Below are 11090 nucleotides of genomic sequence, written 5' to 3' on the forward strand. Positions count from 1 at the left end.
TAAAAATTTTTATTATGGAAAATCAAGTTTTCTTGAGAAAGATTTCTTTCCTGGGTAAAACTAGTCTCTTTGAGAGATACATCTAATGTTCTTTTTCACAATTGGTCTTATCCAAGGGTCTCCAAGTCAAGGCTGCTCAGAGACTTTCCACACCATAAAAGAAAAAAGTAAATTGTTTACTTGGGACTTTTATTTCTTTTGTGCAAAACCAGTAATACCACTCATTGCCACCCTAAAGCTAATTTGTCAAATTTTTACTTAATAATAAAAATTACTTATATGCTGCAAAAATACAGCAGAAAAGGTGATCAAGGACCAGAAATGAATAGGAAGAAGGAGAAAGCAGACATTTAATAATTGAGTAACAGTCACTGAATGTCACTTGTTGCCACTAATGCTCAGTGACTCCAAATTAAGTAACAGAGGCAAAAAAAAAAAAAAAAAAAAAAAGGTCAAATGCTGCAGTAATTCATAATTGGCTGTCAGGAGACCAAATTAAGATTTCACCACAAACAATGTGTCCCAGTGTGACCCTTCCCTTCCACCCGTGTGTTCACGGAGCTAATGCCATTCTCCACACCAAGCTAAGAAGGAAACTGAGAAGGATTGAGTGGGACATTGCTCTAGAAGCCTTAAGCCTTACACAATTGTAATTTATTGTTACCACTGGCCTATGTTTCCCCTCCCTTGAAATGACATTCCGTAAAGTTTAGCCAGGGGTTTCCCACAAACCAATCCACTCCACTCTACTACATTTACCAACTCTTCCTTCAGAACACTTCTTTCTGTCATATGGACCAGAAGGCAACAGTGTGCCAATAAACCTAAAGTTAAAAGGCAGTGAGTGGAGGGGGCTTGGGGCTGTAGCTCAGTGGTGGAGGGCTTGCCAAGCACAGATGAGGCACTGAGTTCGATCCTCAGCACCTCATAAAAAATAAATAAAAGATAGTGGAATGAGATGGACAGCATTACCCTAGGTATATGTATGAAGACACAAATGGTGTGACTCTACTGTGTGAACAACTAGAGAAATGAAAAATTGTTCTCTATATGTGTACTATGAATTGAAATGCATCCTGCTGTCATATAGAACATATTAGAATAAATAAATTCAAAATAGGAATAAAATAAAGTTATAAAATGTTTTTAAAAGTTTTTTAAAATGTTTTTTAAAAGGCAGTGGATGGCCTTAAAGCCAAAAGTAATGTTTTAAGTTTTTTTAAAAATATATTTTATTATATATTTTATTTACTTATTTATATGTGAGAATGGAACCCAGTGCCTTACACATGCTAGGAAAGCACACTACCACTGAGCCACAACCCCAGGCCCTTAATTTTTTTTAATTTGGAAATACACAATGTAAGAAAATGCACCATTCAACAAGGTGCTATTATGAATGAATTTTCAACGATGTGCAATTATGATGGAAACGCGATTTACATCCTGGGGCAAAAACTATTCATTTACACTAGGAATCAAAACCATTCCTAGTGGAAAGCATGGAAAAGCGAAGCCAAGGGAACACAAGTTTGCCGCTCAGCTTGAAGCATAGTAAAAGAAATCTCTCAGTGCCAAGAAGTGTCATTCACACTCGGAAGTGCTCCAGGGAAGGTTAATACAACTGTGATTAATACTGTTTACAGGAGCAATAAATTTGAGGTAAACACCCAAAGGAGAGTTCAAGAACTGTCTCATCAGTCCCATAAATGCGGGTAAAGGGCCGGTGAATGGCCCCACATAAACCCTGGCCCTTGACGCCTTAAGTACCCAAGAGCTTCACATTCCTCCAGCTCTCGCCTGACCCTGCGCTATCCGCAGCCTGCGTCCCCAGCGCACATCAGCAACCATCCCATGCGCAGCCAGCCCGGAGGTGACAGAGACCGCTGCAAGTTCCAAAAAAAAAAAAAAAAAAAAAAAAAAAAAAAAAAAAAAAAGCATGGGACTGCAGCCGCCTGGACCCGGCGATTCAACCTCATCTTAAACTTGGAGCGCTCTGGCAGCGGCTACCGGTGCACTGACCCTCCCAAGCGCACTGACCCGCGAGGCCCTGGTGACCCAGGTGACCTGAAAACTGGGAAAGAGGCCGCCCTGTCTGGGAGGGAGGAACACCCCAGGATTCGGGGCCGTGGAGTTACACCCAAGGCTCTCCAAGTCAATGTGGGGAAAAAAAAGTGAGGGGGGGGGGCCTGCTCTGGGGGATCAAACACGTTTTCTCCCTCCCTTGAAAACCCCCTGAAATGAGTCCTTTTCGGAATCTGAGGCTTGATCTTTTATCAACAGGCCTTCTAAAAGTTGCACAGCCTACAATTAGAGCTTTGTGGGTTTTGTAAGTGGCCTTGGGCAACCAGAGCTTCGGACGCCGGACCAAAAAGGGAATGAATTACCTTGTCAGTTGCAGCAAGGGATGCCAAGAGTCCGGAAAGCGAGGCAACTGTGCGGGACAGGCCACCAATAGGGCACCCCCCGGTCCCTTAACCTCTCCGGAGCTGCTGGCAGGGAACGCCACACTTTCCGGGGCCCCACTCTCGGGAGCAGCAACCACCCAGAGGTTGAGCACGTTCCCCTGCCAGGCGGCGGGCTGGGAAGTGCTCCCCAGCCCACTGACTGCAAAACCACACTCTCTCCACCCTCTCCTAGCAGACACTGCCGGGGCCCCGCCTTCCCGGGGACCGGGTGTGTGTGTGTGACAGGCTCTCCTAGGAGGCCACGTCCTCTTGGAGATCACTGGCCCAGCGCCCTTCTCCGCGCGAAGCACGGACACGGGACCCTCTTCCCCCAGCAGACGGGAGGATTGGGGGGACAAGGCGGCAGCACAGAGCGGATCGGAGGGGTTTGAATCCTTCACAGCTAGTCCGGATTCCAACGACCTTCTCGCCTGAGCTCCTCAAGCTTCTGGCATTCTCTCCCCCGCCCAGGGAAGCTGAACTGAGGTTCCCAGGAAAGTGCACTCAAAAGTTGGCTATATCTCCGACTCTGGGACTTAGGAGGAGCTCGAGACACCCATCCCGGGCAAAAGAGCTGGAGAAAAGTCCAACCTCCTCCCACCTCCCGCCCCACTCCCTCGCAGGCTGTGGTCACATTACCCAGTCCCAGACTTCAATAATGCATGGGCTTACCTGCTCGCCCGCGGGCCACCGCGCCTACCCTCCGCCGCCGCCGCCGCCGCCGCGTCCGGAGCGGCCCACGGGCTCCTCTAGGAGGGTTTGGGTCGTAGTAAATGGGGGATGTGCACGAGGGTGAATTTGGTAGTGCGAGCTGTTTTGTTTGGGGATTTTTTTTTTTAATGAAATGTGGAGGATCAGACAAGATTCGAAAGAAGAAAAAAAAAGTTAAAAATGACACCCGATTTGGAAAAGCCCCTGACTTGTGCAATCTTCCTCCCGGGTAGTTCCGCCAAAAACAAAAACAAAACAGTTCAAGCGCAAACCTGGGACAGGCGCGCAGGCACCAAGTTTGCCAAACACTACAGAGTTTTCCGTCTGCAGAGATGACTCAAAAGAAGGGGGGCACGGCTCCCCCCGGCTCCCCAATCGGCTTCGGGAACCAGAGACTCCTCCTCGCCCTTCGGCGGGAGAAAGCCCGCGGCGGCTACCGCTGGCCGTTCCTCTCCTCCGAGGAAAGGCGACTCCACAACTTTGTGCGCGAGAGCGGCTCGCTCCTCCGGCGGCTCCTCCTCCTCCTCCTCCTCCTCCTGGTTCTCCTCCTCCCAGCCGCGGGCCTGCCCCTTTGTTGGAATGGAGCGCTGGAGGCAGAAGAGAGAGGGTGGGGCACGGGAGCGATCGGCTGCGCGCCGCTGCCCTTGGAAAGGGGCTCGCGTCCGGGCACCCGGGGGTTCGCTCTCCCCAGGAGGAGGCCCAGCAGGTCTGGGCCTCCGGCCCGCGCGGCTCCAGCGCTCCCGCTCGGCTCTCCCGTCCTGCCGCTGGCCCAGCAACTTTGTTCCTGGAGACCTGCCTTTCGGCTCCGGGTTCGGCCCTAACCGGGCCTCGGCGGCCACCTCGGGCCCCACTCCGGGAACGTGGCGCCGGGTCACCTGACCGCTCGCCCCGTCAATCAGCGCCTGCCCTGCGCACCCTCCCAGCCCGCAGTCGCCTGGCCCGGTGAGGCGCTCCCTGCGCAGCTTCGGGAGCAAACCCTGCAACTGGGAGAGAAAGCTACAAAGCTACGATGAAGCCTTGCCCAAACACAGTGCCCTTTATTCAGATTATCCGAAATTGTGAGTCACGCCCCCCCCCCCCCCCCAGGCAAACTGGGTCTCTAGTTAGGGCATTTTTTTCTTTTTAAGTCTTCCATATGCTCCTCAAATGACCCCCATCTCAGTTTGCTGACGTTGCTAAATTTTTTGGACCTATATCCAAAGATATGTTTACAGAATTTTCTTAACATCTTTCTTTCTTTCTTTTTTTAGTGCATTATAATTAGACATAATTGTGGAATTCGTTGTTATATAGATAACAATATGTCAATATAATTTGATCATTGTAGCATCATTTTTTAATATTTATTTTTTAGTTGTAGTTGGACACAATACCTTTTTTATTTATCTTTTTATGTGGTGCTGAGGATCGAACACAGGGCCTCACACGTGCTAGGGAGAGCGCTCTACAGCTGAGCCACATCAAACCCTGTAGCATCATTTTTAATATTAAGAAAATATTTGAAATTGCGTTTCATATTCGCTTATATGTACCAATAGTGTTTGCACTGACCTTGTTCTTCTATTTTTTCAATTTGCACACAAACACACATCTATTTATAGAAACTACTCCAAGCAAGGTGTTGACCAAAAAATACCTGGGAAGAAATGAACTTGTGCTTTATGTGCATTTTTCTTATTTTTACATTTCATTCCCTGTGCATTCCTATGATTCTTTTACATGATCATCACACTTGGGAAGAGAATGGAAAAAAACAGCCAAGTTCCTAGGTGGTATCAACCAAGTGGAGAGGACAAATGATAAGCAAGCTCTGGCTTCTTGCTAGCTTCATTTTTTTTAAAGTTAGTTTACGAGGCAGTAAAGATAAACCAGGAGGGACTTCAAAAACAAGTTTTTCAGAAAGAATTCACTGGACTTTTGTTAATTATGAACTGCAAGCCTCCTAGTCTCTACATGCTGTTGGGGTAGGAGGTTCTGAGTTATAGAAATCCAGTGTCCAGCATAGCTTTCTTCCTTTGGGGGATATTCTTCATATAAGCCAAATAAAATCTACAGTATTAACTCAAAATGGGTGTGATATTCATTCACTTTTCATTGCTCCCTTCATTTAACAAAACCAATTTGGGGCCTGCCAGGTGTAGAGTAACTGGGGATGCTGGTAACTGGGGATAATTCAAAGAAGCCTGATAGAGATCTTGCCCTCATAAGAATGTAGAATCCTATAGGTGAGATAAGGCATGTAAACAAATATATGCAAGATCCATGATAAGTGCCATAAGAACAGAATAGATCAAGCGCTACCTGGTAATCTTACAGACACATAAAGCAGCTCATTTCTCCTGGTTTCCCTGGTGGAGCCGATGGAAACTCAGATTTCTTCTTTAAGAAAGATAATAAGGCCACATTGGACTGTTTGATGACTTTATCACTTAAAATGATAGCTGTAAAGCACTTTGTAAGTTGTGACAAAATTTGAGCTAGATAATATTTGCAGCACAAATACTAACTATTTAGCTCAAATTTTTTGAAAAACAGGTGTTTATAACTTCTGAGTTTTTCAGCTGAGGGGTTGTTTATTCAAGATTCCTGAAAGGCCATAAAGGAAGAGGCATAAGGGACAACAGCTACCTTTTGCAAAGGATTGAACTGTTCTACTGATGGCAAGTTACCTGGGGACCTGTGCCCCACCTCTTGCTAGGCTTTCTCAAAGAGATTGGTAGTCTTTGTAGGTGGTGGGCCCAAAAGGTCAAAGAAAGTCTTCTTCATGGAGTAACCAAGAGGACAAGTTGGTCCTGCTCCTTTGTTAGGTAGGGAAACCACACTTAGCAGGAGATCTTGACCTAAGAGGGTTATATTTCCATAGAGCAGGCATTGTGATCCTCCTTCACATCCTCAAAATCTAGTTTAGGAGACAGTGAAGACAGGCCACCCACCAGGAGGTGTAGATAGCCACTATCACACCTGCAACCAGCATCTACTTGCAGTCCATACACTGGTAAGGGCAGGATCTGGTAAGATTTAGTTTGACCATCGCAAGATCACTGTAAAGCATTTGGAGAAAGTGATAGGAATGCGGTCCTGGCCTACTGTTGGTTCAAAGTCAGAATTACCCTACAATTACCAGGAAATAGTGAAAATTGCATTGGTGTCACTTTAGGAAAGAAAGATTTTGACAGAAAAATCATGATGAGGAGTATATGTACAGATATATATATATATATATATATGCAGTATATATAATATGTAGAAATGAGTCACTTAGATATTGTTCATATCCAGGAAACTGCATCCCGAAATAAGAGTAAAGAAGAAAATATTTTCTACTGAAGTTTGCGTAAGAGTATATAAATGCAATTTCTCTTTAAACAATAGAAATGTGGGAAAATGGCACAATGCATTAAAAAAGAACAAGACAATCCTTCTGCTGTACCCCTTGTGTTGGCTGAGTAAAAGCCCTGTGTGAAAGAGTGGGTAGGGAAGCTTAGGGAATTTACCTTTTCTTATCTTTTTTCAGGAACAGAAAATACAAATCTGTGGCTTGTATATAAGAGATACTAGAGTAATTACTGAATATGTGACTGAATTCCTCAGTCAAACATCTAGTATTTGTGCAAGTTGAAAATAGCTATAAATAAAATTCTTTATAATCGAGTTAAAGAAAGATGAGAATAATGCATGAAACTTTTTGAGAATAAATAACACAAAGGCAGAGTTCCTCACAACTCAGTGAACTGAAAAATCACCAGGGAAGCATATTTGAAATTCAGATTGCCTGCCATCCCCAGAAATTCTGATTTAGTAGGTCTGGTGAGGCTCAGGCAACTTCAGCTGTAACAGGCAACCAGGAGGTTTAGATGAGGGTGGCTGGGAACCACCCATGGAGCTACTGTGCCCAGGGAGCTAGCTCAGAACACTTCGGATGATGGAGGGGCCCAGAAATTGCTCTATCAGAAAAGAAAAATATTCATACAGGATCTATAATAATTTCAAAATATCTATGGTTAGCTTCATCTCTTAGAATTCAAGTGTTTCATCTAGTTTCAGACCACCCTCGCCATTACCCACAGCTATTAATACCTTCAGCTTCTTCCCAGCCATGCAACCTGTTCTGGATTTGAGCAAACAGGCTTCTAAGAGTCTGCTGGCGAGCAAGTAAGGAGGAAATGGATACCACCACGGATGGGGAGCTGAAATGCAACTCCAAAGAGGGAGGGGACTAATGGGGAGCGAGAACAACCAATGGAAATAAAGGGAGAATTAAGGAGACCCAAAAAGGGAGGGAAGAGTCATGCAGACCCTAAAGGGTATTAAGCCCAGCCCCACTCCTCCAGGGGCACTGCCCACTGGGAATCGGAAAACACTTCTGAATAAAACACACCCTGTGCTGGGTTTATCATATGTGCTAATTTCACTTGGTTCAATTTACTTTGTGTAATTTCATAATGTTGGTGCTGGAAGGGATTTTACAGACTCTGCTACAACCCTTTAATTTAACAGATAAAGAAGCAAATGAAAGATACAAAACTGGCTAAGGAGTACATTTAGGTAAAATAATAACAATGGGAAGAGGAGATGTCCAAATGACTGAGAAATGAAAAGAGAAAATCCCAGTGTTGTAAGAGTTCATTCTTCACAAAGAGAAAAAGAGGAAGGAAGAGAGGGGAGACGGTTAGTGTAGCGGAATGAAAACTAGGCTAGATTTCAGCCACTTAAGTGCTAATTATGATTCTGATAGCTATTAGTTTATGAGCTTTTAAAATGTAACTTTTCATTTCCTGTACATAAAATAGAAGAAATAATGCCCCCTTGAATTGTTATGAGCATCAAGTGAGTTAGCTGATAGAAAGCATTTATCCTCATCTGGTCCTTTTTATGTTTTATGATGCTCCTTCTGCTTTCTCTTAACTCAAGAAGATTCACTGCCACTTTGTGATCTTCTTTACTTCTTTACTGCAGACATCTCTGAAACAAACAGTATCTGCTGAAGGCCTGGATGTGCACACAGGTATAAGCCAGGGTGCCCATCTTTAAAGAGCTTATGAACAAAGAGACCATTATAAATTAACATGAGTACATCAATATGGCCAAGACATAATGTGAGCCAGGACAGGGACACCTTACCCTCTAGGAGAAGGATAGGAATAGGCAGGCATGAAGAAGGGACACCTGAACTGAGTCTTAGGGCAGGGGGGTGTAGGTATGAAAAAGAACATGTGTTGTCATGCCTCTGCCCAGCATTGTTCCCCATATTTTTGAAGGTGTTTTACCCCTTTGGGAAATTGCTCCTCTCCTGATCCAGTAGATTTTGTCAATTACTTCTCTGTCTACCCTAGGGTTGGGCTCAAGATCCAGGAATAGCCAATTCTAGGGTTCCCATCCCAGGCTGTAGCGATTAAGCTAAGAGAGGACAAGAGATTCCGCTAAGTCTTCCCCAAGGAATTTTCAAAGCAACACTGGGAAGGGAAAATTCTCTCCTTTCTTCCCAAAATTGGTAAACTGGAGTAACATAAAATTGTGACTATTCCACCATGTTCCTCTTCTGCTCCTACTATTTATTAGCTGCCATTCCATGTGTACAGGAGAAAGGGAAAACATTGCTGAAAAAATTAGGAGAAGGAATCTGGAGGAAGGAGAGCCCCTGGTTTATGCCCACAGGCATACAAAGTGCCTTTTATATCACTCCCTTTATTCTGAAAGTTAACTCATGTTGGAATTTTGCAACTTGCAACTAAAATTATCTAGTCGAATCTAAAATTAATCAGGTAAAGAGTAGGTTTATAAGAAGGCTTAAAGCTAAGAGAGAACATGGGTTGTGTTTGGTGATGGATTGAAGTCCAGCTTGGTCCCCTCAAATCCCTAACACAGCTGATCCAAACACCTCTCACAACCTTAGCTTTAGCCTGGAAATATAGATTTCCATGCTATGGTCAGGCACTTCACATGACTAGGTTGTGCAGGAGTGCCCTTGCCCTGAACTCTAGTTGGATACTGTAATTGGAATATGCCCTAAATCACCGTCCAAACTCTCAGGTGAGCCTTGCCAGGCTCCTTGCTCAGAGGAAAGGCTCAGGTTCCTGGACAGAGCCTTGAAGTCTACTTACAGATAGATACATCCATCTGGAATTGAGAGTCCGGCCTATGGGGCCCCCTCCACTCTAATGTAACTTCTCAAACAAGAAAGCCCACATAGGTCAGTAGAATCGTCTTAAATCCCATCCAGAGGTCATGTACTACATTACCCCAGACTCTCCCTCTGCTGAGCACTGCCTTTATGTACTGAGGAATGGTGGTCAACACAACTTAAACCTGATCCCAACCAAGTGATGTGATCTATCAACTGTCTCTCTTTTGACAACCATTATTTCTTTCTAGAAAATTCTCTTATAGAGTTTAGATGGATGTCAAATTCATCTGTGTTCTTATCCTGCTTTTAAGAGGCACATTGCTCCATCAGTTCTCCTGGGCTGGGGTAAGGGCCTGGAAGGCAGGACCAGATGCTCTGTGGGCTTCTTTTCCAGGGAGAACTGACCAGAGGCTCCTTCTTGTTGATTATTGGGTATTTCCAGAGATGTGTACCTGAGGAAGAACCCAGGAATTCCATCACAGTAAAAGGGTAAAATATCTGAGGTGTTTGTTGGTGTTATACAATTACAAGTATTGATTATCTTAACAAACTCAGTTGCTTTGTTTTACAAAATGTGTTTTGGTATCACCTTACTTGGTTTTCTATTGCTGAATATAACTGACTGCCATATACTGAGAGATTTATAAAGGAACAAGGCTTATTCAGGTCACTGTTCTGAAGGCTGGGCCATCCAAGGTCAAGGAGTCACATCTGTTAAGGGCCTTCTTGATGGTGAGGGTTCTGCAAATCCTGAGATAACATGGGACATCCGATGGTGAGAGGGATGCATGGAAGAAACACAGCCTTATAACAAACCCACTTTCACAACAACACATTAACTCTTTACTATTGACCCTTAATGGATTAATCCATTCAGAAAGACAGAGTCCTCATGACCCAATCACTTCTTAAAAGGACCCACCTATTAATATCTCACACTGGTGGTTAGATTTCAACATGAGTTCTGGAGGGAACATTCCCATCATAGTAGATGTAGTTACAATCACCATGGCTGTGTATACTAGAAGAAAATCAAAGAAATGTGTATCACATACCCTTTTACCAATAATCATCTTTATTCATGTATCTGCTTTTACTTTTCAAAACAGAAAAATCCAGGGAAAGATTCTTTTCTTTTTGGAAATTGTATACAAGTACATACTTGCTTGGATCAAACTGTCACCTCCCCTCCCAGAGACTTCTCAGGGATCTGAAGCCCTAAGGATGTCATTAGTTAATTCATGTGTGCAGTGGACACTTTCCTCAGCAAATACTTCTAAATTAAAATAAGGGCCAAGATTTGTATGCTTTAGGATTCCCTGGCCATCATGAAGTACTGGTGGTTTTTGTTGTTATTGTTGTTTGTTTGTTTGTTACCAGGAGTAAACCCAAGAGTGTTTAACCACTGAGCCACATCCCCAGCCCATTTTGATTTTTTATTTTGAGAAAGGGTCTCACTAAGTTGCTTAGGGCCTTCCTAAATTGCTGAGACTGCCTTTAAATTTGCAAGCCTCCTGCCTTGGCTGCTAGAATTGCTGGGATTACAGGCATGAGCCACTACACCCAGCATGAAGTACTGTTTAATTTGTTAAGAACAAAACATAAAAAGAATTGATGCAAGCTGTAGGTAAAAGATGCATTGTTATGCAATGATAACCACAAAATTACAGATCTTGTAACCTGTGAAAAGTTCTCTTTGTATTTTGAATTCAGTCAAATGGGAGAATGTGTTTCTCCTTACCACATAGTAAGTAACACATGGCTGGGGACCATGAAAGAACCCAGGATGCATCAATAAACACATAACT

General features: G+C 44.0%; 1 protein-coding gene across 2 annotated transcripts in view; it reads right to left on the reverse strand.

Moving 5' to 3' along the window:
- The window catches only part of Utrn (utrophin), a 508059-nt gene extending 504433 nt beyond the window's left edge, over window positions 1-3626 (reverse strand). Inside the window, exon 1 of one of the 2 annotated variants that reach the window (XM_076858171.2) lies at window positions 3120-3626. The gene's annotated coding sequence lies outside the window, so the exon portion shown is untranslated. Of the gene's footprint in view, window positions 1-2387; window positions 2522-3119 lie in introns of those variants that run through there. The other variant, XM_076858170.2, reaches the window with a different exon arrangement.
- Between the last annotated feature and the right edge of the window lie 7464 nt (window positions 3627-11090).

Source organism: Callospermophilus lateralis, chromosome 6 (assembly GCF_048772815.1).
Source record: "Callospermophilus lateralis isolate mCalLat2 chromosome 6, mCalLat2.hap1, whole genome shotgun sequence".
Lineage (NCBI taxonomy): Eukaryota > Metazoa > Chordata > Mammalia > Rodentia > Sciuridae > Callospermophilus > Callospermophilus lateralis.